This window comes from Pelecanus crispus, chromosome 2, assembly GCF_030463565.1.
Source record: "Pelecanus crispus isolate bPelCri1 chromosome 2, bPelCri1.pri, whole genome shotgun sequence".
NCBI lineage: Eukaryota > Metazoa > Chordata > Aves > Pelecaniformes > Pelecanidae > Pelecanus > Pelecanus crispus.
In genome coordinates this window covers 161,086,570-161,113,871 of record NC_134644.1, presented here as the reverse complement: position 1 = coordinate 161,113,871, position 27,302 = coordinate 161,086,570, and positions in this window count along the sequence as shown.

The window sequence follows — 27,302 nt, the reverse complement described above, 5'->3', positions numbered from 1 at the left end:
TTAGTCGCCAGTAAAGGGAAAGAGCTATTTAATGAAAAGACTATGTTGGCAGAAGAGCAAATGATTATGAACTATCTGTCCATGAATAAATTTAGGCTGGAAATTAGATGAAGGATGCTACTCATTAAGGAAGTGGGGGTCTGAAGCAACCCCAAAAAGGGATGACAGAGGTAAAAATCCCAAGACAGGACTTCATCCATTAAGGAGGGGATTACCTAAAATGATAGCCTGCAGCTGGAGAGGACTGGAGCCGGAAGCACACAAGGTCCCTCCCCTTCCTATGCTCCTATGCTCTTGACGCCTGTTTGAAGGGGAAAACTAAACACATATGTTCCTAACTTCTTTCTTATCTCATTACTAACCATATGCCCTAAAACACACAGACAGGGGTTTGCATCTCAACAAGGAAAGAGAAGAAACACAGAGAAGCACTGTCTCAGTCTAAGGACATGCTGGACCTCTTCCTCCAGCTGGCTGGAGCACAGTGCACATTGTAGTGATCAGAGACTGCTGTGAAAACATCCTAGAATGAGCACTTTGATTCCTGATGACTCTGTTTTACAACTGACTACCTATTTGTTGAACTATAATGCCTGTATGTCACAAAATGCTATTATCATATCATTGAAATAGTCATTTTCCTTCTACCTCATTACTGTTAATCTTAGTAGGACATTGCATTTCTATTACTTATCATTTATATTGCAGTGATATCTAGATGTCCCCATTATGTCAGGACTCCATGTGCTGAGCTCTATACAAATGCATGACTGACAATTCTTTCCTTCTCCCCCCAAAATGTCTAAAGCCTGTAGGATTTTCCATCCATAACATTGTAGCAGTTAAAGCCCAATCCATGCAAACATCTCTGCAGCTGTAAAACCAGAAATATATCTATCTCTTTTTCATTGTAGTATGGCCAAGCAGTCACTTCTACTCCCACAGTAAAGTACTGAACAACTGATGTTTCCCATCCCTGAAGCTGCTGGTGCCCAGCAAAGCCTTCAGCAGAGGTGAAGTAAAGACACTTTGTCCTGCAGTGGCTTTAGCAACGTCACGCTGTCACTCAGTGGAGCACAGCTCAGAGGCAAGACCACCACATGTTTCCAAACTGTTCATCTGACCTCACCATATTTATGGGCTCAAGCTGCGCCAGGGGAGGTTTAGGTTGGAAATTAGGAAAAATTTCTTCACGGAAAGGGTGGTCAAACATTGGAACAGGCTGCCCAGAGAGGTGGTGGAGTCACCATCCCTGGAGGTGTTCAAAAAACGGGTAGATGTGGCACTTCGGGACATGGTTTAGTCTAGTCTACCCTTGATTGGTTTAGTGTGGACTTGGTAGTGTAGGTTAATGGTTGGACTGGATGATCTTAAAGGTCTTTTCCAACCTAAACAATTCTATGATTCTATGATTCTATTTGAGGGATGTGGGAAGAGGTTTGAGCCTTCCTGAGCTAAGGCACCATGCACCTGAGAGCTCAGTGCATGCACTGGGCTCCCACCACTGCAGTTACGTATGTTTGCACTGATTTGAGCTGGACTAGCACAACTTTGATTTCAAGTTAGATCAAAAAAGACAAAATCATCAACAAATACTCAAATGCTGAGAGAACAGGGTAAAGGTACCCCTGGAAGTGAGATTCTCCATTGCCTTGTATCTCACAGAGTGGCTCTCTTTCCCGCAATATGCGTGGAGGCTGTCTTTCTCCCATCAGACAATGTTATATACTGCCTTGCCCTGGAGAAAATGACTGCATAAGGTTCAGTGAAGAGCTGACCTCAAAATGGTTTGGCCCAGTGGAGTATGCATGAAGCCTTTAAAGCAGCCACATAATCCCACCTGCTCTCTGCCATCAGCTGCAGCAGGTTTCCTCCCACCCCACTGCAGAGGTGAGCTTTAAACCTGAGCTGCAGCTCTACCGTATTTCTACCGGCAGTGATTACCCCAGGGCCCACTGTCATCAGACATCAGCTGCTTAAAGAGAGCATCTTTGAGAAATAGTGTCTGAGACCGAAACAAAACGCATGGATTTCTTGGGCAAAAAAACTTAATGCAGCTCGTCAGGGAGACAGATGGCAGCTTCCCTCCCAACAGGCACTGTGGTGGCTGAGTTTGCTCAAGTCCTTCTCGCTGCACTTTGATGTATTCCAGCAGCTGTATGAAATTAATTCCAATAAATTAAACCTCTTGCAGGGACAAATGATCTGGATGAAAACTATAGCGCTAGGGGCAATCAGCCATTTGAAACTCGGTGATCTCAGAGACAGGGAAGCAGCACCCTTTTGCTGTAAAACCCCACTTGTTGGCTATATCATAGGCATTTGCTGAGGCAGCCAGAAAAGGCTCTGTTAGCAAAGGAAATAAAATCAGGATCCAAAGCTCCTTGTCTATAACCACAGCAGTGCAGCCCATTGATTTACAGTGATCAAAGGTTAGCTCAGTGTATCCAAGCCCTCAGAGCTGACCTTCCCTGAGCACCTTGAGGCGTCTCCTAGCCGTAAATTTACCCAGCCCATCGAGAGCCGCTCCACAACTGACTTCAACATGAGGAAGAGCAGCTCAACCTATCTGAAACACATGGGTCTAAGACTAACATTCAGCTTAATCACGGCAAATTTAACTTTGCATGTACCAGTGTCTTTACTTGTGCTTATCCATGTAATGTCGGTAATGTTGGTTGCTCGCTCTGGTTTAGGACCCCTCCAATGAATATGACACCGTACATAGGACTCAGGGGGTTGAACGATGAAGGAAGAGCATCTGGAGCAGGTACCCGTGTGCTGTTGTTTCTATGCTGTCAGCACCAATCTCTTCTCAGCTGTGCAGCAGGCAACCATTACACTCAACAGGGATATTGCTGGATGTTTTTTCTCTTGCACCTTAGGAGTAGAATAATTTTTCAAGGAGTCTGTGCCCAGTAACTTCAAACTTGTTTTTGTGACCATCATAGTAATGTGCCCAAAGATACCAATCTTCAAAATGAGAAAGAATGTCTATGGATTTTTTTTTCCTTGGTATTACTTAATATCAATTTGCATTTTTAAATGTCCTTTCATTTTTCACCTAGATGACCCTTCACAACTATAGAATTGTTTATCCTCTATTGCATGAAGTGCCCCAAATGGAAAATATATTTATTTTTCACAGTGAAAACGCTAACATAGTGATAGTGCTTGAGGGAGGAGTCAGGAAGCTTGTGTGCTGGTCCTCTTTCACCCCCTGGCTTTGCTTCAGTTTGCCTGGCTATTAAGTGAGTGCAAAAAAAGTTAAACAATGGCTGATGGCATGTTCTGTTCCTGCTTACACAGTATCTGAAGGTTCCTTGACTGAACAAAGCACTTGCAGCTAAAAGAGAAGTTGTTATTCTTTCCTGTTCCTTTCCAGGAAAACTGAGGTGAATATTCAAATTACTTCTCTTTATGTCCTCTTCTATATGGAGGAAATTTTAACTCTTTCCTTTCCTGTAAGAACTAAGAAAATAAAGTTGCTGGGAAAGCATGAGGGATGTGCCTCTCAGGGCCAAATGGCCAAATAAAGTAACTTGCCACAGACAAATTTAGCCTAGAAGATCCTTATGGAAGCACCTAAATATATACTCATAGGCTATTTTTGTTATAATTTATCACCAATAAATGTGGCAGGAATCATAAGCACAAACCTTTAAGAAGCAGAAGAAGGGGTTTTGTGTATGTTATTGTGGAGCAGCATTTGAAATCGAGACCCTGATGGGGTCGATCCTTGCTTATGGTACCCTGGCCCCCATTTTACCTCACACTCTGCAGAATAATATAGCCCAAAAGCCTAAGCCCCAAATTACCAAAGTATTTAAATGCATCATAATTTTAAGTACCAAACTGTCCATTTCGTATATGGATAGGAGTGACATGCATTTGATCATTGGCTTCTGTAACTCACCTACTAATAGAAGATTTTATATACTGGTATGAAGTGGATGTAACAGTTTTGTTCTCACTCAAACGATCAGACGTGTCCCTCTGAAATGACCATCTGAACGGGTATCAGAATAGTCTGACTGTGTGAGAAATGAGGCCCCTGGACTTTGAAGACTTGATTATGATCCATTTGAAGCTCTCCAGACTGATAACTCAGCGTGGCTGCTCGCTGGAATGGCTTCCTCTGGTACGAAAGGAAATGACCGCCCTTGACGTTGTAGTGTCATACAGTGGATGCAGACACAGCAGAAGAAATATGAGTCAGAGAGATAGCAAAGATGACACGTAATGGGAAATAACCCTGCCCAATGATCCCCATTAACAAGTGAGCTTGCAGAGACCAGTGGATAGTGTGTCTGTGCAAACAACCACAAATTACACAACTAATTGCAGTGCCAGACAGAAAAGCTCTTTGCAGCACTTAGTCCTGTTCTGCAACTTGTCCCCTGCCCAGTGCAGAAGTGGTATCTAGCTGCAAGGGATCACGCGCATATGTCCCAAGAGCAATGACGCTGCAGGCAACAGTCTTCCTTTCCAATCTTACCTACCATCTCACGATTCCTCTCCAAAAAGGACAGGAAAAGGTGTACCACTTCTGCCTTTTTGTGCTATTCTCCTTTCTCCTTTGCTTTGCTTTATCTAAGGAGCCACTAGAACTGCACCACCCCAGCAGTGGGAGTTTTGCTTACTGTGGGATATGTGTTTAAAGAGACATTGTTACTGGTGGGAAAATCTGTAATTTGGAGCCCTCCTCAGTTCCTCTCTCTGAGCAGATGAGTGCCTCCCAGAAGTTATTTGACAGCACATATCCCCTAGCAGCAAGCAATGCTGACCTATATTAAGGATGAAATCCAGCTATTTTATATCATTGACACGGAGTGGGATCACCTGGTGTGCCAATCTGAGCTGCGTTTGTCCCTACATCTTAAAGGATTTGCTATTCCATCAAATCTGTGACCCAGCCAGGCTCTTTTAATGTTGTCGCTAACACCTGCTTGTGTAGGGACATTAAAAAGGAACCAATCAACCCAGAATGTCTGCGATCATTTCTTCATCAGTTCAAACACCATTTGTGTGATGCAGTTGCCCAACAGACTTCAAAAACCTTTTCTGAACTCCTGTAATTTGTGACTGCTTTTACAAATTATCCAGCTTCTCAGGAACCTGCTAGGACCAAGTTCAATAACTAACTGAGGCTACAGGAATGAAAAGTGGGGAGAAATTCAGAGGTGGGATCCAGAGCACTAATCCCAAAGGCCCAGCTGATACCTCCTCCTAATTCTGTATGTGGGTGGGATCCCCCTGGTCCTGGGAAGCCTGGAGCCTGTTCACACCATGGTCCATCAAACAGGCATTTCTCCTAAGAATCTCCACTGAGTGTTGTTCTGCCATATCTCAGGCTGCATGCATATAGCAGTGATGGTCACCACCCTCTTTTAAAAGAAGACAGACAACAGAGGAGATTGTGTCCCCTGTAACACACAGCAGCCAGAGGGCTCACCAGAAAAATAGGATGTCACACAACAGTAATGTTACCGTAAAACCTACCCGTAGCTTGGTTTTCAGACACACTCCAACATGACATCTCACTGATTTTATGAAGTGTGACTTTTGAATAAAGGTACTGTGAACAGTCTGGCAGTCATGCTGATGTAATTCATTCTCTGACAAACTTCACACTTTGCTACTAATAACTCCAGTTAATTCAGGGGGGAGAGGGCTGAGAAAGAAACTGAAATGTTTGATAAGTTAATCACACATGAAAACAGGGGGATAGGTGGAGACTGAGCAAGAAAAATTGTATCTGTAATTGCCTTTATTCCACTTAATTATTTTTGGGTTGTAGGGGTATAAGTATCCTTAATCTGTTCTCAACTTGCTGAATGAAGTTAAACAAATAATTCCCACTCAGAGAGAGATTCGGAAAGAGGAAGAAGGAGGGGGAGAAAGACAGGGAGAGGGTGGAGAAAAAAAATCACTGTTTTCAGGATCTTGCCCTCAAGCAACTCCTACTGAATGGCAGGATCTTCAAATATGCAACAGTAGTTACAAGGGTTCCGTAAACTCTCCTTCTTGTGTTTTGCTACACAAACTTACTAAATCTCAAGCACTGAGTCCCAGGTGGGATTTAGGGCTAAGCAAGCCACAGGTGATGGATGGGGGGGGGGGCGGGTGGACAGAAAGAAAGAAAAAGTACAGATGAGTGGAGTCCAGTGATCTTTAAAAGGACAAAAGGCAACTGAAGTACAAGCAGGAAACTTAAACCAATTAAATATTCGATACAAGATTCCAGGACCTATCATTGAGATGCAGGAAAAGAATTACAGAATTCATTAAATCAAGTATTAAGTGAAATTTAACAATAAACATTCTAACTATAGAACAAAAAGTGTGGTCAAGGGTTTAAAACTGAACCCAAAATCAAGATTCCTTGATTTCTACCAGTTCATCATTGACCTTGTGAAAACCATACAATGTCATTCAGTTTACTGGCCTCTAAAATGTATTTTTACTGATGTCCTATTCATATACCGATATTATTTTGTCCTACCTACCAGAAATATTACAACATTCAATTTATTGAAGCAATCACAGATAATTCAGTGCAAATTCTGCCTGAATAAAATCCTCAGGACTTAACCATTTTGACAGCCTGACTATGGCATTATAAGTCTGACATAAAAGCTAAAATTATATGGATGTAACCCATATAAATGATGTAATAGCAGATGCAGGGAAAATAAAGGCATAAGAAGAAACAGAAAAATCTCTGGGCTGTTCTCCAAGAGAATTCTCTGTGGATGAAGCTATTACAGGAAAATAGAATTAAATGTGGCAAATACATACTTTGAAACACCAGGAAACTAAAAGAACAGAAATGTAAAAAAAAAAAAAAAAAACCCTGAGAGGTGAAAACACAGAGAAGTACCCGGTGAAACACCTATGCTTTGCTGCAAGTGTGTCCCTTTAGTCTGCCTGTAACTATTGCAACACCAATGTTAATGTTTGCTCCCTGGACGGGGAGTTGCAGAAGACAGGCATGTGTGGAATTCCCCGGCCATCCCCAGGGCATCAGCCTGCCTCACTGCTTCTTTTTATTTTTCATAGACAAAGTGTGGATTAGTAACTTTGCATGCCTGAAATTGCCAAATATAATCCACAGAGCCCTAAATCCATACATATTGCACAGCATCACAAACCCTTTCTTCTTTAAATGAGTGTGGTGATATTTTCATTCCAGATGACTTACAGCAAGTAATTAAAGTGGTCATTAGCAAAGAAGTATACAAAAATCCTTAAGCCTCCCATGCTCAGTCTTTCTGATCTGAACTTGCTTTCTTAACAAGTGGAAGTGACGCTTCCACCACCCCATTTAATATAGCTTGTTCTGGGCATACACCATGTTTTCTTCCTAGACTCAAAACCAAAACATCAGCTGATCGGATCTGCTGCGTCTGCACCTTGCTTGAGTAACGAGTCTGTCCTTAGAGCGATTTACAGCTCTGACAAGGACTGCCGGAGTTACAACTTTGGGTAAACCACGCGCTTTTTTTTTGCTCCAGTGCAGTATGATCAGCTTTGTGTGTGCAGAGGAAGCTCTTCCAGGCAGGGACGGTCTCCCTAAAAGTATGTCCTGTGCATAGCAAATAGGTGTTTCAACACAGTTTGGGCCTCCGGGCACTCCGGCAATGCAAACAATAATAACCCAACGATCCGCTGATGTGATAATAGCAGCGTCTGCCATGTTTGCCTTAAAATAGATAATTATGGCCTTGTCCTGTGTTAGTGAGAAAGGAATTAATAGCCACACTAGCCTTATCCAGCAGCAATACTACCATGTGTCCCCATGCCACGTTTTCTCAGCAGCTTCCCTGCCTTCTGAGGAGCTAGAAAACAATAATCTGAGTCCAGTCCTGCTGAAGTTACGAAAAACCTACTAGTAATTTGGGTAGTCTCTTCAGGGTGGTTGAACTGTGAAAGCAGTCCTACCAGCTCTCTCCACTGCCCTCCACCCTTTCAGCTGGTGACAGTCACGTTGTCACCCGGGCCACCAAGGAGGGTCCCTGGTCAGGCATGGTCAGGAGTCAGGCTGCCTGCAGGCTTGCCATGCACAGCCCTGACCAGCAAGGTGCCTGTTCAGGATTCATCCCTCTCTTTGAGCCAGAGCAGCTGTCAGCTCTAGCTCTGCTTTTGTTTCTGTCCTCTTCTCCAGACCTCCTCGTAGGTCAGCTCCATGCTGCTGCTCCAGCCCCCATCCAGGTCCCTAGCTCTACAACAGCTCCAGCCCTGCCTCAGCTCCTTATTCCTTGGGTTTCTGTCTTGATTTACCACCCTCACCTTGGGGAAACCCCACTTTTGGCTGCTCGTGGTGTAAAAAATTCATGGAGTGGAGATAATAACCAACCAGCCCCCTTGACAGTGATGAGGCATGGCTGGTGGGAACCAAAGGAAGGAACTACAAGGCTGAAGTTCAATGTCCACTTGTGCATTAATGCAGCCATTACAGCTTTGAGCCAGAGCCATGTCAAGTCAGGCAATCGTTTTAATACCTAAAACTGTGGTTTGGTGTGTGCAGTAACTCAGGTTGAATTACCCTGACCTCCTGAGCAAGTCCAACATGCAAAATAACAAGCCTATGTAGTATCAGAGGAGCAGAAAAGGGCTCAGTCCCCCTAGGATGGGATGTTCCAGCTCCAGCCCAACAGGCTGCTCAGGATGGTGATGGGGCTGATTTTATGTGAAAGGAGGTATGAAAATGAAGTCCTAAAATGTAAAAACTACAAGTGATGCAGTGACTCAGCCAACAGGTCCAGTTCCCTGCCTTTGTCCACTCCACCACAAAATGTGCCCAAGCTCAGCTCAGCCCTCAGCAGAGGACCAACCCAACTGGCGTCAGAGTTCCTCCAGTGTTGACACCCCAACACATGCCGGCTCTTGCTGGTCCAGAGCCAGTTCAGTCATCACTTTACAATGCTGAGCTCTCTCATATACAACAACACTTTGCTTCTCCTCTCAGAAGCTCACAGCACCAAGCCTGTGAGAGTTCAAGGAATGTCTGGACAACACTTTTAGTCATATGGTTTAGTTTTAGGTAGTCCTACGAGGAGCAAGGAGTTGGACTCTATGATCCTTATGGGTCCTTTCCAGCATGAGATATTCTATGATTCTGTGACTTCTTTGGGCTTCCATCCTTCTTCAGAGAAAGCTGTTCCCTCCTTCTTATAAGGCTGTGGCTCTATGTCAAGATATCATTTATCCCCAAGTTTGCTATTGGAAATGGTGAGATGGCACCAAGAAAAAAACAAAACTACACAAAAGCTGCTTGCAGTAGAGAATACAAAATCAAATGTCAGCAATGAACAAAGCATTGGTGAGTAATGCTAATGAAAAAAAATCCAAGCTTAAAGGGGTTTATAGTGGTTTATTTTTACTGCTGTAGGATAATTATTGCTGTTCTAATCTACTAGTTTTACCCTGGGTTTTGTTTTTCTTTGATTCTGTGAGCTTTTTTTATTCTTGGCAATTTAAGATTCAAAAACTAGTGTAGGTAAATGGAACAAATGATTTCAATTGCCAGTCCTGTTCTTCATAAACATTTGCCCATGGCAGAAAACCAGCTCATATTTTGACAAAGCTGTCAGGCAGGACTGTATGGGGAAAAGTGCCTCAGATGCAAAAGAAAGTGCAAGGAGCATGTGGCAAAGAGAAGCCACTTCAATACTGACTGACACTACGCTTAGCCATTTCAGAAGCGAAACCTTGAATTTATACTAAATTCATACATATTTATTAATCAAGCATCTGGGCAGCAAGCAGCCATTCTGTTCATAAGACCCAGGAGCAGTTAGGCAGCAGGAGCATCTTCTCTGGAAGCAGACGACTTCCCCAGCCTGCAGAACAGAACAGGGCAGCTGAAAGTCAAAACCCTTTGCCAACCCTGGGGTCTCCTATGCAGAGGGGATCTTCACTGGGGAGGGGAAAAATCAGAAAGGCATGCTGCTGGCTATACATGAAAAGGGCTATGTCGCCCATGGAAATTGCTGTGCACCGTAGGCTTATAATTTAGTGCTGGTTCAGACAATTTCAATGGCCAAACTACAAAAACTCCCTGCAGCAGCCCGGTCTGACTAATGGGATTTTGTAGAGCATTGAGGGGAAGAGAAAGGTTTGAACCAAGACAAAATGCATTTATTCCTTAACTCAGGCAAAACACCCATTCCCTTTGACTTGACCCTGTCTGGCAAAGTCCGCGTTGTCCTCACTGAGGGTTTTGGCCAAGTAAAGACTGCAGGTTTTCACCTTGCAAGCTTTAGCTCAGAAACAGTGAGATATTAATGACAGGCAGTTTTCAATGATTAACTCATATAGTTGATTGCCATGTTCCATCCCCATAACTGAAGAGCTATAGGTGTTATGGCTAATGAGTGCTTTAGCATGAGCTTAGTTGCATATCGACTCATCAATGAAGTGATCTATTGAAATACCTGTGAAGCAGTGAATAATTTGTCTTTGCTTTGGAAGTGAAAACTGTGAGATGGGAAACAGTTCGAAAAATTCACAGCCACTGTCAATATTCTTAATCAGACACTCGGCATCCTTGCTTTTTTCCAGCTCCCCATTTTTGTCCTTCAGGACTAGAATATATTTCAGCAACTATCAGACTTTGCATATTGAAGGCAAAGGAGAAAGAAGAAAAGAACTGCTGTTGCATTATTAGTGTCACTTCTTTCCTATTACTGTCTTTCTACGCTTCAGTCTGAAAAAACAGTTCAAACAAGTTCAGAGCCAACCTTTGAAAAATCACTATCAGCTGTGTATAGGCCTTTGGGAGAAAAATGAATTTCTTTCCCATGTTTCACAGAACACATGAGCTTCCTTAGCTGTCATATTATATCTTCAGAATATCATCTAGAAGCATTAGAGGTCATTTGAATGATCTCTGGGCTGATGCACATTTGAAGTGACCAGACAGAGGATATATTTTTCATAAAGAAAACAATCTGGAAATGAAGAAATATCTCCTGGTAACATCTCACAGTAAAAAATTTAGCAGGGAAATTTAGACACATTTCTTTTCTGCACACAGGCAGCAGTGTTTACGTTTGTTGCCTACCAAAGGCTATTTAAATGGCTTGTCTAAGCAAATTTGTTTGAGCACATTCAAGCCTGTGAGCTGCTTGCAGACTGAACATTTATTTCTGGTATTTGAGCTCTGACCTTGGTCACCTAAGATACATGATATTGATTCCTTTCCCAATCGGAAAACTTAATGTCCGCAAACTTTTACTATTTCTATTCAAAACAGGTCTGATTTTGTCACCAACGTGAATTAAGACTCAGGCTGCAGTCTTTCTCACGCACGTGTCCACACACAAAAGTCTCTTTGCAGAAATGGCCATGAAAAGTGCACAGCCTGAGCGATAGCAGCCACCTGGAGCCTCCCCGTTAACCCTGGCCAAAGATGGGCTTCCAAAAGCCTACTTAGAAATCACCAAAATGCCAGTGATTACATTTGTATCCCTGTACAGACAACTTGGACGTGAAATCAGGATAGCACTTAAATACCTGCCTTTTACATGCATGAGTTCATCTTGGTGCTGACTTGGATTTCTGAGCAAAAAATGAGAATATATCCAATGCAGACACTGGAGCAGTTTAAGGCTGTCACAGCACAAACTGCAGTACAAAACTCTGTACAAAACTCCAGCTGAGCCAATATCCTTCAACCCCCTGAATTCATTATAGAAGATATATATGCCCAATAACTTTATTTTTTTAAAGTGAGAGGAAAGGACACATGGCTGAAACAAAAAGTGGCTGCTGAACTGAAATGGGGGCAAAGAAAAAAAGGAAAAAAGGGGGAAGAAAAGGGAAGTTTCACCAAAAAGTTTCATCTACTGCAAGCAGCAGAAGCAGAGGCTGCTGCCTCTGGGATCAGTGGACGTGGTTGGCCTTGACCAGACCGAACACTGAGCCCAGCTGCAGCTCCAAGCCTCGGAGCTCAGGTCGCAAGGGGAGTCTGTGGCGGCATGGCTGCTGACTCCGGCCCAGCTCCTCCGTAATCCCTCGGGACATCTGCTTGTGGGATACCACTAATAACCTGCTCTGTCCCATCTTTCAGTCTGTCTTCCCCCTCTCTTCAACTCCTTGTGAAAGTTAGGGCCTTTCCTGGTTCTGGTTTAACAATGCAAGAAACGACACCTTCAAAGCATTTAATACAATGTTTTTAATCGCTCGGAGGCTGCAGCATTTTCTGCCCTGTGAAAGTATGAAAAAGGGGAAAAGCAGCATGTGACGGGCTTTTGTCCAGACGCAGTAGTCTGGGACAGATGTCTCAACCAAAAGGTCAAGCAGCGATATTCCTTTCACTTCACTAAAAGGCATTTCGCTAACCGTGGCATCCGCCACTGCAAAAAGTCACCAGCCATGGAGCCCAGGGTTGCATTGCTAGGTCGGGCGCAATCTGTAATAATATCCAGAAAACAACAAACTCGGGGGGGAAAAAAAAAACCTGTACTTTTATTCTCCGGAGGCTCTGCAAAGTGATTTCAGCCAGAAGCTGCTTGTGATAGGAACGGCAGCTGGCAGCTCTTACTTTCTGATCCTGCCTCCGCAGATGGTTCGCTGCACAGACCTCAGCGAGCTGCTCAGCCTTTCTGCACCTGCCATTTTTCTTCATCTCTTAAATTTTAATTTTATTTTGTGCTCATGCTTCCCGCTGTAAAAGCCCTGCACTACCCTGCTTGTCCTCATCAGAATGCCCCTCCATGGCAGATGAATATTTGTGTTCCTGTTTCAATAAGATGGAGAAATTGAAGCATGGAAATTAAATTACTAGTCCAGAGTCTCAGACCTCTCTGAATCAAAGCAATATCTTTTTGGTTTGTAGAGGTGTCCTCTCGCTACAGGATCATTTCTTTCCATCTAGTTCAGAGATAATAATATCTCTGTAACTAATCCCTATGGTTGTTGTGAGAATCCACCGTTCATTGTGTTGAAAATCTAAAGCAGTGTAAAATATATTACTGATTAAAGATGATGACAAAGTCACAGTGAAGGTGGAAAATTACAGTTATTCCTCTTAATTTTCAGGTTTTCATCTGCAGCAACATGACATGCCCCATTCTGTTATTGTCATAGCACTTTTCCAGAGGAGCTCCACAAGTGGACACTGCTCAAGGAGAGGAGATTAAAAGACAAGGTGTTATTCTGAGCAAGGTATAGACCTTCACAACAAGGAAAATTTCTAAGAGACAGGCAGAAGAAACGTATATGATCAAGTAGAAGGAATGGTGGGAGGATTTTCTATTGCTTTGACATAATTCAAGAACAATATTTCCATAGTTAAGAAAATCTTTCCTAAGCTTTCCTGCCCTTCCCTGCTCTGTCCCTCAAGGGTTAAACCACCAACACATTGCTCCACAGATGGGACGGAATTCCAGGGAGCTTGTGTAAGCAGCTGGGGACCCAAGAAATTCGAGGCAGTGGTTTCAAAATCAAGGAGGGCTGGGCTGCATCGAAAGGAAGGGATGAGGGAAGAGGTTGGAGCTCTGATCAGTGTCTTTTAGATCCCAAACTAGAAATGACCTAGACTTTCTCCAGATGTCAGCTGGCACCTGGGCCTGCTTAAAGCAGCCTGCTGTCCCTGCAGCCAGGGAAGGGGGGCCGTTTCAGCACAAGAGCTTGAGAAAATCAACCAGCTCGCTACACAGACAGCTAGCAAGCAAACGTGCAGGATCCACAGCATTAATGTAAATTTGCTTTTGTAGCCAAATGGTGCAAAAATTGGCTTTTAAGCCAGACAGATGGTGTTAAACTTGGCTCAGAGTCCAGGACAGACGTTTGTCTTGTCTACGGTTAAAGTTTTTGCTGGCAGAGCTATGTTGTTTGAGAGTATGAGGAATTCATATCCCTAAACAGCATATCTATGTATAGAAAGTCCTTTAATAATGGGAGTAATAAGTTATTTCACTGGAAATTGAAAATCTTTTTTTTTTCTTTTACTTTGTCTCCCCCTTTAATTCCCAAGTATTTCATCATGGCTGAGTGCTTTCTTAGAATAAAAAAGTGTACAGGGAACTTGTATGCACCAGGGGAAGTTTGCCAGTCGAGTTGAACCATGTAGACATGCAAATCCTCTTAGTGGAGACACAGTTTATAAAAGTGAAGGAAATGTATATCTAAATGGCCTGGTCATAACAGCAAACTCCTTCTAATGTAGACAAAAGTACTGTTTATTTTATTATTCTGATAAGCACTAGCCTGTGTTAAAACACTGAACTATTAGGCTTGAAGTTATTAAGGTTTGGCCTCTAGTTGCTCTGCCACTTGAGAGAACAAATCTTCCTAGAGATCCTAATTAGGAAGGAAAAAAAAAAGGGGGGGGCGGGGGGGGCGGAATCAAGTACCAAAATGAGTTAGGTTCCAAAGAGTTTCGGCACAGATAAGATACAGCCTTTCATCGTTTTTGGAAATTTCCCTTTTCCAATTAGAGAATACAGCTGCTCGAACAGTGCCATGTCTGTTCAGCAAGTAGCAGGCACAATGTGCAAGCACTTGTAGCATCAATAGGGACCATTGTTCAGAAAATATTGCCATTGAAATATTGTAAATGCGGATAGAATTAACTTCCCATTCATCTTTCGCTGTCACACTCTGTTTATTTTACTGCGCTGTCTGTATGAAAGCACAGCTTCTCGTGTGCTCCTAGGTCCCGTATCACCTAACAAATGTCTGATTGTTGGTATTTGCTGCTCTTCCCTTCCTCCCTGCTGAGCTTCTAGGGGGGATTTGGGCATTAACAAAACCCCTCCCAAACTGTCACTTTCCTCCCGAGAAACAACTTTATGTTATTCTGTGCAAAGCCCTTTATATTGCTGTTCTACTCAAGGAACAAAAGACTCTTGTTCTGCAGCAGAGGAGAATCAAAAGAACATATTCTTTCAGGTAATGGCACACTTCCATTGATCGGTTTTCTCCTGTGAAAATTGTGTACTCCAGTTCTTGCTACAAAAGAGAATAAGATGTCAGATCCCAGAAGAAGTTAATCACACTTGACTAGCTACACTCTGTCCTGAATTATGAGTATCATGAAACAACGTAAGTTGCTGAAACCAATATTCTTTGATCACTTCATTTCTTTTATAGCCTCAACCTTCCTGCTTTCCCATGGCCTTCTTGCAGATTTAAAGCAGTTTTATCTGTAATGAACAGAGTATCATTCTTTTATTGACAGTAAACATGCATCTCCATTTTAATTAATTTTAGCGCTGCAGGATCTACAGTACAGAACTGCAGATACCACAAAGGAGGTTGCATGTGTGTGGGGATGGGGGTGTGTGTATGTGATGGAGAGCTGGGAGAGGGCATGGGATAATTCTGTACTGAGCTACTGTGACTTCTGCCTCTAATGCTGCAGCTTTTTTTAATCCTCCTGTTTTCATGGGACCTACATCAAATCCCATTATATGGATGGGAATCTTACAATGGGCTTCAGTAGGAGGTGGATTAGATCCAGGTCACTAAACAGTGATGATAGACTGTCAACATGGTTGTATCTATCACTTACTCATTTTCCAGCATTTGCTAAAAATAAGGAAGGCACAACTGATCTGTGCAGTGGAGTGTGCTCTGCTGACCTGCTGTCTGCGAAGAACAAGCTGAATGGTGTGGCTAGGAAACCACAGATCTTTTCTGACCCTGTCTTCCCTTTGGCTAATTCAGAGTCACAAAATCACAGATCCTCTGGAGGTCTGTAGTCCAACCTCCTGCTCAGAGGAGGGTTAATGCTAGCACAGGTTGCTCAAGGCTGTGTCCATTTGATATTGCAGTATCTATAAGGATGGAGATCCACAAACTTTCCGAACCCCTGTTTTAATATTTGACTGCCCTGGCAAGATTTTTTTTTCCCCCCCTTATATCAAGGAATTCTTATATTCTTATGTCAATTTCCCACATTTCAGATTCTGTCCATTGTTTCCCTGAGCATCCTGAGAAGAGCCTGGCTCGGTCTTCTCTACATCATAGAATCATAGAATGCTTTGGGTTGGAAGGGACCTTTAGAGTTCATCCAGCCCAACCCCCCTGCAGTGAGCAGGGACAGCTTTAACCAGATCAGGTTGCTCAGAGCCCCGTCCAACCTGACCCTGAATGTTGCCAGGGATGGGGCCTCTACCACCTCTCTGGGCAACCTGTTCCAGTGCTTCACCACCCTCACTGTAAAATTGTCTTCCTTATATCCAGTCTAAATCTATTCTTCTTTAGTTTAAATCCATTATTCCTTGTTCTGTCACAACAGGCCTTGCTAAAAAGATTCTCCCCATCCTTCCTATAGGCCCCCTTTAAGTATTGGAAGGTCGCAATAAGGTCTCCCGCAGTCTTCTCTTCTCCAGGCTGAACAACCCCAACGCTCTCAGCCTGTCCTCTTAGGAGAGGTGCTCCAGCCCTCGGATCATTTTTGTGGCCCTCCTCTGGACCCACTCCAGCAGCTCCATGTCCTTCTTGTGCTGAGGGCCCCAGAGCTGGACGCAGCACTCCAGGTGAGGTCTCACCAGAGCAGAGCAGAGGGGCAGAATCACCTCCCTCGACCTGCTGGCCACGTGTCTTTTGATGCAGCCCAGGATTCGGTTGGCTTTCTGGGCTGCAAGCACACATTGCCGGCTCATGTCCAGCTTTTCATCCACCAGTACCTCCAAGTCCTTCTCCGCAGGGCTGCTCTCAATCCCTTCATCCCCCAGCCCATATTGATATCAGGGGTTGCCCCGTCCCAGGTGCAGGACCTTGCACTTGGCCTTGTTGAACCGCATGAGGTTCACACAGGCCCACCTCTCCAGCTTGTCCAGGTCCCTCTGGATGACATCTCGTCCTCCTGGTGTGTCACCTGCACCACTCAGCTTGGTGTCATCTGCAAACTTGCTGAGGGTGCACTCAATCCCACTGTCTCTGTCATTGATGAAGATATTAAACAGCACCGGTCCCAGTACAGACCCCTGAGGGCCTCCACTTGTCACCAGTCTCCATTTGGACCATGACCCTCTGGATGCGACCATCCAGCCAATTCCTTATCCATTGAACAGTCCACCCATCAAAACCATATCTCCTCAATTTAGAGAGAAGGAACATCCTCCTGTTAGGTAGCTGTAAACAGCATTAAGATCCCCCTAAGCCTCCTCCAGGCTGAAGAAGCTCAGCTCTCTCAGTCTCTCTTTCTACAACATGTGCTCCAGCCCCCAACCATTTCAGTGACCCTCCATGGGACTTGTTCTGGTTTGTTAATGTCTTAACACTGGGGAGCCCAAAACTGATCACATCATTGCTGCAGATGCAGTCTTAGGGGGATTCAACAAAGGGGGAAGAATCACTTGTCTTCTGATAGCTACATTTTTGGTAATACAACTGCTCATTGCTGCAAGGACACACTGTTCCACTAGGCCCCCAAGTCTTTTCTGCAAAGCTTCTCTCTAGCCAGTTGGCCCTCAGCCTGTACCAGTGCAGTGGGTTATTCTGGTCCAGTTGCAGGAATTTGCACTGACATTTGCTGAACTTCATGAGTACCTGCAAGCTGACTTTGCCAGCCTGTCCATGTCCCTCTGAATAGCAGCCTTGCCCTCCAGGGTATCGACTGTTTACCCATAAACTCTCTGAGAGTGCACTTTCTCCCATCATCCGATTAATAAAGACATTAAACAATATCGGCCCCAACATCAATCCCTGAGATGCACCACGAGCAACTGTCTACCAGTTACTCCAGGCCATGGATCACTAACAATCTAATTTTCCACCCCCCTTGTCATCCATTCATCCAGTCTGTATCTCACCACATGGGCAATTTTAGGTGATCATGGGAAACACAGGAAAACCTGCTGTCTGCAAAGATATATGGGAGAAAACAATGAGTGTTATGGGCTAGGAGAGCACAGAAAGGAAATCTGTTTTATTTATGATCTTATATTCCCTTCTGCTACACCAATCTGTTGGATAGTGGTGTTCCCTTCAAAGCTTCCTAGGAAGTCAGAGTGTGAACCTTAAATTTACTTTTTCTGTTGGAGAAAACTTTCTGAGAACAATTCCAAGGATCAGAAGAGAAGCATGAATTCTCTGTGTTTCTCAAACAGTGAGTCCCAACAAAAGCTGACATGCTTTATCCAAACGTGTCAATGCACTGAGCCCAAATGCAATGGCAGCTCACCACGTCCAAAGCTGGGTTTCAAACAGAATCCAAAAGTGGTACAGTGAACAGGATATGGTTTAAATTTGCAGCCTTGAGACAGGCTTGAAACCTGAACTCAGGCCACCTGTAAATGTCTACTGTCTGTGACAGGCAACATTTGAGCCCTCTCAGGAAGGACCTTGTTCTGTCTTGTCTCCCAGCATTGCTGCAAGGGCAGATAAGCACATGGAAACAGGCCTACAAAGTACAACACGGCAGGGCTCATCCTGCTGAAGGAGGGTGAGATTAACAGATGCATTTGTAGTCTCCCTCCCTTCCCTAACTCGTCCTTTGAACACACTGAATGGGCTGTCTAAAATACAATCCCCAAGGAACTCCTGCAGCAAAACGATGTAGACAGAAAATTTTGTCTTGAGTTTGCCGCTAAAACTGATCTAAAAGAGAGCACAGAGGTGGTGTCTTGCTTCCAGGGTCTTTGACTCTCATCCCAGGGCTTCATCTGGGACTCTGAAATAGTTTGCCATGCCAGGAATTCCAGGCCTCCTGCAATGGAGCCAGAAGCCTTGTGTAGCAAGAGCTATGGAATTTAAGTTATAGACATTCAAATTTGTCCTGTAGTTACAGCTGCGGTGTAGCCGGTATCAGGGCTGTGCCTCGGTGCACACCCAGTGCACACCCAGTACGCTTAGGCATTAGTTCCCTGGGTGGTCCCAGCTAGTCTCTGCGGAGGTGACACAAGGGACTGATCTGAGACAAGGTGATTGATTGCCTGAGCTCCCAGACACCCTCAGAGCAAAGCCTTTGCCTAATCCCAGCAGGAGGTGTCCAAGTGGGAATTTTGGGCAGCAGATTCTCCAAGGCAACTCCTGCTGTGCTTAGGCCATTTTATAGGCACTGTTTGGTGTGTCAGTGTGTTAGCATCTGGCCATGGAGACTCCCCCAGGTAGTACCTGCTGCAGAACTCACTGACCTATACATTGATGAGATACTTCTAAACACTCAGTAGAAATTGTTCCTGCAGATGCAGAACTGGTCACGTAGAACAGCCTTTTGCACGTAGTAAAGATAGTTAGGAGAGTTACGAGTTTTGCTTACAGTTTAACATAATCTATAGCAGGTTATGTAGGACCCCAACCCAGCTGGACTATAGGAACCGAGCAGGACAGCAATTCGAGGAGTCTCACCTGATCCCGGAGAAGACACTGACTGGTGCAAGGACCCTCACAATAGCAACTCCATTTGCCATGTGGATAGTGAGCCAAACATCCCATCCAAGAGATTTGATTTCCCACGCGAGCATTACCCTATGCCAAGACCCCAGTAAATTAGGGATTTTCTTAAAGAAACAAACACTGTCCATGAGACAACAGATGTTGCATATTTGTTGTGCAGATGTACAAGTCTTGAAGCCTTAGAGCTCTACAGTTATCCCCATCTAGACCTTCTTGTCCATCACTGCACCAGGGATCGTGGGAGCCCTGCAAATGTCAGTGAGGCATGAACCCTCTGAGCTGCTAGGGCACACAAAAGCCTGTAAGTCTTGGGTCTTTTGGGGCTGGGGCTGTCTGGTTGTTACAAACCCTGGTGACCATTTACAGCTGTTCAGATCTATAAATGTTCATGCTGATTTCAGTACCGCTGCCAGGTCCAGAGAGCTTCCTGGCAGTGAAAGAAATTTGAATACAGTATTGTATGAACAAAATATTAAAAAAAAAAAAAAAAAAAGATCCTGCCACCAAATAATGTTTTTTTTCAGTAAGCTGTAGCTGCTACCCTCAGGTAGGGCAGGGGAAAGCTGTGAAAGACTAGCAGGAGTCAGACTTTTGACTGCTGTCTAACAAGTGGGTCTTCATTTGGCAGCATGTGGTGCATGTCCCCATGCAAGACCTTCTCCAGGTCTATACGCTGTGCGCCAGGACTCACCCTCCACTGCCCTGAATCAGTGGTACAGAGCACCACATGGGCCCCTCCACGGGGCTGGAGTTGTTTTGCCCGACTGCTCCCAGCTCTGCCAGTCACACTTCCCTACTTTTATCCTAGCCTAGCCTTAAAACAACATTAAAGAGCCTGGATCAAAAAAAAAAAACAGCATTCCCATAGGCTCAAAACAGCATTATCTTCAGGAATTTTGTATTCTCTGGCCAAATATACACTCCAATTATACAAGCTTATCGCTACTATCATGAATGCATTTTTACTCTTATAGTAGATGCACAGAAATCGTGCTTTTATTGTTTGTGTTTTCATAATGGATTGCCACCCAGAAGAAATTGAGAAACACTGCTGCAGGCAACTGGGAAGTGGTCCAGAGCTACCCTCCTGCATGTTCTTGGTGCTGGATTTCAGAGGCTTATGCTTATTTGTCTCAGTTCAAAACTAGTAAGAAAGTTATTCTGTATTTGCATTAGCATGAAGGAGCATATTCTGCTCAAATCAGCCCCTGCTCCCCCGTGTGATTTGTCTCATTACATGTGGTAGAACCAGATTCCCAGTGGAAGGGTACTTGGCCAAATAACTGGTGACTATCCCATCAGTTGTTAAACACATTGGGCAGTTTCTACTACTACTCTCATTTTAACAACCTAATTTTAATTTATGCTATATAAATACTAAATAAAACCCCAATACTGCAAAAACCACCCAACCTTTGAAACAATGTTTTCCATTAACAGTGTGTTTCAGCACAGTTTAACTAATACCACCTACTGAAAGACCAAACTCTTTACACAGATGCAAAAAATTCACTGTCACCATGACCCTAATTTTAAAAAGGATTCAGCCTATTCCACCCTGCCAGAAAATTATTCAATATGTTCCATGCTAAATATGATTTTTAATTCTGGAGGCAGGGGTGGGATTAAATACCTAAAAATACATCTGGTTAGTACGTTACATATATTCATGTACCAGGAAGCTCCTACCACCAAGAGCGTCAGAACTAGGTAGACCCTTTGGGCAGAAGCAGTGACAGTAGCAGCAGCAAGGGGTACATAGGATGGATAGGATAGATTAGGGTAGGGTAACATAGGACAGGACAGGACAGCCTGTTCCCTTATCACATAACCAAGAGCATGCGCTGTGTGGAAAAACTAATGGGATGTGGTTTGGCAGTGCTGGGTGCTGAGGAAGAGATTACATCTAGAGGTTCCTGCATCCTCTGTGACTTTCTCACCTTTTAATTCCACCCTGAATATTGTGAAATGTCATTGTCCAGCTCATATGATAGTTTCCATTAAAGAAAGTCAAAGTACTTTGTAAAGAAAGTCAGTATTATTGTGCACATTAATGGATAGGGAACTAGGACACAAAACGAGGATTTGTCCATGGCCATGCAGTCAGACAGTGGCTTTCAGAGCCTGCAGGCCAGGTCTTATACACAAGAAAACACTGACATAAAGAAAAAAACAAAAAAACCCCAAAAAAACCCCCAACCCCAAACCACAACCGAAAAAGCCCCTAAAAACCCTAGCAACAGCTATTCCATTTGGCAAATTTGCTTCAGGAGTCATCCAGGCAGACGGGAAAAGTGCTAAAACATCTCTTCTAGGACCCATCCTGAAACAGGTGGGATTAACAAAGGGTGCTTTAATGTCGCATAATGAATGTCACTTAGATTTCAATGTCAAATACCTTCACAGTTTTTCAAAATGGCATTTAAAGCAACTTCATCTGTGATTTGTAAATATGGTGGGTTTACTTCCAATAAAATCTCTGATTTAACAAAGAATTGTGGGTCCATTTTACACTTTTAGCGATGAACGGATCTGCTGTGAGTAAAGGATCTGCTCCTGCCCTGCCTCACACACCTTCCTTGGCTTGCTTGGGTCTGGCCCTACTTTTATTTCAGATGATTCCTGCCCATGGAAAGCTAACTCAGATCGATTACACTAATATAAGAACACTTTTCAATGTTTCCCTCCTAGACTTGTCTTATAATTTGATCTGGGCAAATAAGCACATTGTCATAATTCCCCTGAATGTGATAGTTCCCATCTTAATTAACTGTAGGCACTTTGTGTCTTATTTCTGGAGCACGTGAGAAACAACCAAAAACCAAAAACATACTGAAGCTGATTCTCTTTTTGCTGAGATCAGTCTTCCATTGCCTTCCCTGGACTTATACCTGATGTGCAATGCTGTGAGAAGAGAACTAGTGCAGATATCATCTGAAGCAAGAGCAACGCCTTGTGCAGCACAAGGCATTTCTTGGGAAAGCCACTACTTCCCCTCCGACGCAGTTCTGCCATGAGATGGGTGGGAGCAAGATCCCAGTTGCTGGTTTGCAGCTCGTGTTCATGGCTACGGTGCAGAGCTCAGAGGGGCTGCCTGACCTTTTTACCCTCTCTTGCGATGGCAATGAGGGAGCAAGGCGCTTATGAAGCACAGAGAATTGGGACATCTCTCCTGCTTGGAGTTTCAAGTTGCTGCTCCCATGAGGATGGGTAGGAAGGGGAGCCTTACTAAAGTCCTGGAGGACTCCTAGGGAGCCCTTCTCCTCTGGTGACCAGCAGGACCATCCTGCTTCCCTCTCTTGGGCTGGGGGCTGCTCTTGGGTGACAAACTTGTGCTGAAGTCATAGCGTGAGCTCAGCATCATCTTTGCAGAACCAATCTTGGAGAATTGCCTGTTTCCAAATTACAAACTCCTCTCTTCATTTCCCTTCTGTTCTAGCAGACCATGCCTGTTTCCCACCACTCTAACAGGTTGATTTATGGCCCTGGGAGTGGCATGAAAAGGGGGATGATGGCCTTAGTTCACCTGTGCTAGGGTACAGCTGGAGCTCAAGGCTACAGAAGGAGCAAACTAGCTTTTCTAGCTGAACTGCTTCACACAAAGCAGGCGAACACTTCTGGCACCTGCACAGCAGCCCAGCCTCTCTCCTGCTGTGGGGCAGCAGGCTGCAAGCGCAGATGTCTGGGAACAGATGAGCAGCAAATACCACAGGAGAACCCAGGGCAGGAAAAGCCTGAAGACCTCGTGGACAGTGTGCTTCACAGGCGCCATAGCACGAGTGAGGTGACAAACAGGGCACCTCTAAGTGAGTCTCACAGTAATGCACACGATTTGACAGGTCAAGGACATGGGCATGAAGTCTTTGGGCTGTGGAGTCAGAACCCCGTGGTTGTAACACACAACATACAACACCCCTGCAGCATTAAAAAAAAAATAGGTTAAGACAGGAGAGAACAACATGGTAAAAATGCTTTGGTTGCTTTGACATCCAACCAGATTAACCTGTTTCTGATGAAAAGGAAAACGAGGGCTGAAACCTGTTGGATGAAATCTGGAGTTCCACCACCTTTTTCCTCATTATTTATTAAATGTTCAAGAATTAACTGCAAACCTCTCATCCGGGCATTTAAAACATCTTGGGCTTAGCTTAGGGAGTGGGGGGAGATTGGTGTGCAAGAGATAAAAAACTAATTCAAGAAACTGCAAAGTGACAGGATCAAAGTGGCTTGGAATGAAAAAGTTAAGAAAATAATGCACTGAAAGAGATCTGCAGAGCAAGTGCAGGACACGGCAACAGGAAAAACTCTGCTATAGTGTCAACACTGTAGTCATGAACCTTTATTTTCAGAGCTTGCTGGTTTTAGTTCTTTCATAAAATTGCTTGAAGCCAAGGCAAAAGTTTCTAGGGTTCTGAGCTTGATCCTATTTTAAAGTCATTTTAATGGTAGCAGGAACTAGCCCCAGATCTGTGCGCACAAGAAACCCAAATGCTTCCTGGCACCCGCTTCTGCATTCACTTGCACCAGAGTTGTATTTGCAGAAGGGAAACGTTCATTTGCAGCCTGGCCCATAACTCCCCGGCTGTGGGAACTTTTCTCGGTTTGCCTAGCTAACATGTGACTCAGGTAGGTGCACATACAGATTTCACACACATCCTTCTTTCATGTACACACAAGTAGGTTCCTGCTTTGAAAAACTGAATGCATAAAGTGGTTGCTGGCAAACAGCTATGCATTAATTTTATTTTTAAATGCCATGATGTGCGTAAAAACCTGGATAGCTTCAAACTAGGAAAAAAAACCCCAATGCTTTCATAGTTTTGAAAATAAGCCATAATGCAACCTCCAGATTATGAAGATCTTCAGGCATTCTCGACATCTTCATAACCCCACCAGCGCGAATGAGTAATGATTGCTGAATGCTACTTTAAAGCCAACAGGTTTCCTCAACACTGAGGAAGGGGTGGATTTCTTGGGGGGATTAGGCAGGTTGCCAGCCCCCCACCGGCAATGCCTTTTGCAAGGCGTGACACCGGTCAAGTGAGCAGTCCCACTGCCATGCAACAGGGACATGTGCATCAGGGTTGGAGCCTGCCCTGCTGCATCCCGGCATGCACAGACATAGGAGGGGCTGCCATTGGGGAACGGGTAGGGTTAGTTCAGGCACGTTCCTCAGAAAGACTTACTTAAACTTGGCTGCTGCAGTGTTTGGGATCACTGGAGGAACTGGACTCCCTTCCAGCGCTCTCATTACTTGTCAGGTTTCCAGCACTGGGCTTCTGACACTGGACTTCCTTCCTGTCTAGATCCGTCTGCTGAGCTGGTCGGTGTCAGGGTAACAAGATGGGAACGTCATTATCCAGACCTGATTTTGTCTAACCTCCGTCATCTGAAACATGTTCAAGGATCACAACCCTGTTTCCAATCTAAAGGAATTTCGGATGAGCCAGCTTTGAGCTGTCATTGCCACACTGATAAAGGAAAAGAAAAAGGAAGAAAAAAAGTGCTAGAAGGGTTCAAGCGTCTCCCAAAAGTCCTTCAAAAATTACATCTCTGCTATAGAATAGCATAGACAGTCGTAAAGAAGCCACAGCTATAGAAAGGCTCTCTTTGTGTCCTTACCTTCTCCGCCTGGAAGCGGGGTGGGAGCTGTGGTCCCTGCACTGCTGTCTAAGTGGCCCGCTTGCATATGTGGCCTTGCAATGGTTTTGCTGTCAGGAGGCCAGCTGATTTACATAAGACATGAACGCTGACCTATTTGCCTGAAAATAGGAGGAAAAAACCCAAGAACAGGCAGTGTCCTGACTCTGTCTCCAGTAGTCCCTCTAGTAAAGCTGAGTCTGAAGAACCGCCTCAGCGTCTCCCTCACAACACTTTCTGCATCGCTTTTCCTAAATTTTTGTTCTCACGAGCACGCAGAGACCACAAACCCTTTTCCCTTGCTTGGGCACCCAGGCAAGTCCTCAGACATCGCTGCTCCACTTCTGACCTGGACGTACTTTGGTGCTCCTTGTCCCGGGAGACAGTTTCTGTGTTTTCCAATCCCCTCACTTTTTCCAGTTCACTGAATTGCTTCTTCCATTTAGCCCCTTGACTTTAGCTGAGCCCACAGTCCCCTGCAGGTGAAAGACCTATTCAACAGCAGCTATTAGCGTTATCTTGCCTAGCAATTTGTTTATACAGCACGAGTGAAAGGGGCCCTAATCCAGTTCAGGCTTTCACATGCTGCTAAAATGCAAATGCAATTTGACTTGTTTGAAAGGGTCTGCTTTTCACAGCAGACCCCTTCAGAAGGGCAAGTGAGGGAGAGAGACTTTTGCTAAGCTTTGTCCGGGCTGGAAGCCTTTCGGGCGACTAGAGACAGGAGCTTGGAAGTACTGAGTGCTCTGCCCATCCCACCGCACATCCTGGCTTCCTCGCAAATAGCCACACCAAACACTGCAATTGTGGTGTGGGTATTTACAGATTATGTCAAAAACATCACTGTCAGGAGAAGCTTGTAGCTGAAATTAGGAGTTTGCACTCTGCCATGCGCTGGAAACCACTAGGGACCAGCAGCTGACTTTGGAGTAACAGTTTTCTCTGTTGCAAACTGGAGCGTTCGATAGCTGCACACCCGATTAAACACCCGTTTTTATCTTCTGTTCCTGCTTCTGCCGCATGAACCCGTGTTTCAGCAACTACCCTTGCAGGTGTGATTAACAGACCTGAGGCAGGGCTGGGGACAGTAGTGTTGGCAGGGGTACCAGCTGGGAAGTCTCAAGGCACCTTTTCTTTCTCGCCCATAGTTCAGCAGCCAGAAGTTGCTCTTGGGGCACACAAGGACTAGGGCTACACAAACACAATTACGAGCCTGCACTCCTAGGCCAGGGAAGCACAGACAGCAGGTACCAATCGCGCTGTCTCCAGGCAGGGAGGTGATCTGGGAGACTGTTTGCCTTGGGCCTGTGCCTCTCTTACACTATCTTCTTTTTACTTTTATTTTCAAGATTAAAACATCACCTCTGTCTTCTTGCAGCTCCAAGGTGGAGAGGAGGGGGGAGGAGGAGGCGATAAAGACTGCTATAAAGACTTTTTCATACCAGGGACCAATATATTGGATGCTGGCCCTGGGAAACTTTATTATTTACCTCTGCTGGAATGGGAAAGGAAAATAGCTGGAACAAGCACAGCTCTCGATACACGCGGTGCAATTGTCTATACAAGGCAGTTCCATGGGAACCCCACCGGAGAACCAGACACACTCAACAAACACGGCCGAGCGCGCAGTGTGCCGAAGGAGAAGTGTGAGGCATTAAACATTTCCTTTCCTTTCTCTACTACCTTTTCACAACAGGACAGAAACCATCTGAATATTTTTTCCTTGTAAATTTTCTGAAATTACTTTAAAAAAATACTTAGAGACCCATTGCCATTAGCAGCAGCACTGATTCTTTACTAATTCATGAAGAAAAAGAAAATTAAATAATTGGTAAGCGCTGAATCCTTGGGAAACAGAGATGCCCGATTTTGTAACTCGGTCTGGTCACCTGGGCTCGGAGCTACACAGGAATGCGAGTGCTATGACAGCCATCATTGCAACACCTGATTTTTGCATGCCTGTCGTTTCCTCCCCATCCATCTCTCACCTGCCTGAAGCTGCTGGAACCAAGCAAGCACACTCATTCACTATGCCTGGCACCTGGGAATGGGATTTAAAAAAACCCACCAACCCAAACATCCAGGGTGTTGTACCTGAGTTACCTAAATTAGCCAGTGAGAAATGCTGGAGAAAAGGGTGTGTTACAGCCTCATCTTGTCTAGGGCCTAGGTGCCTTGTTCAGATTTAGCGGGACATGCTTTTCACTCTGAATTCACAGCCCTGAAAACTTAATTATAGCTTTTCACCTTGCATTAATTAACATGAGAAATGAAGAGACCTCTCTTCAGTCTGCTTTTTCTCCACC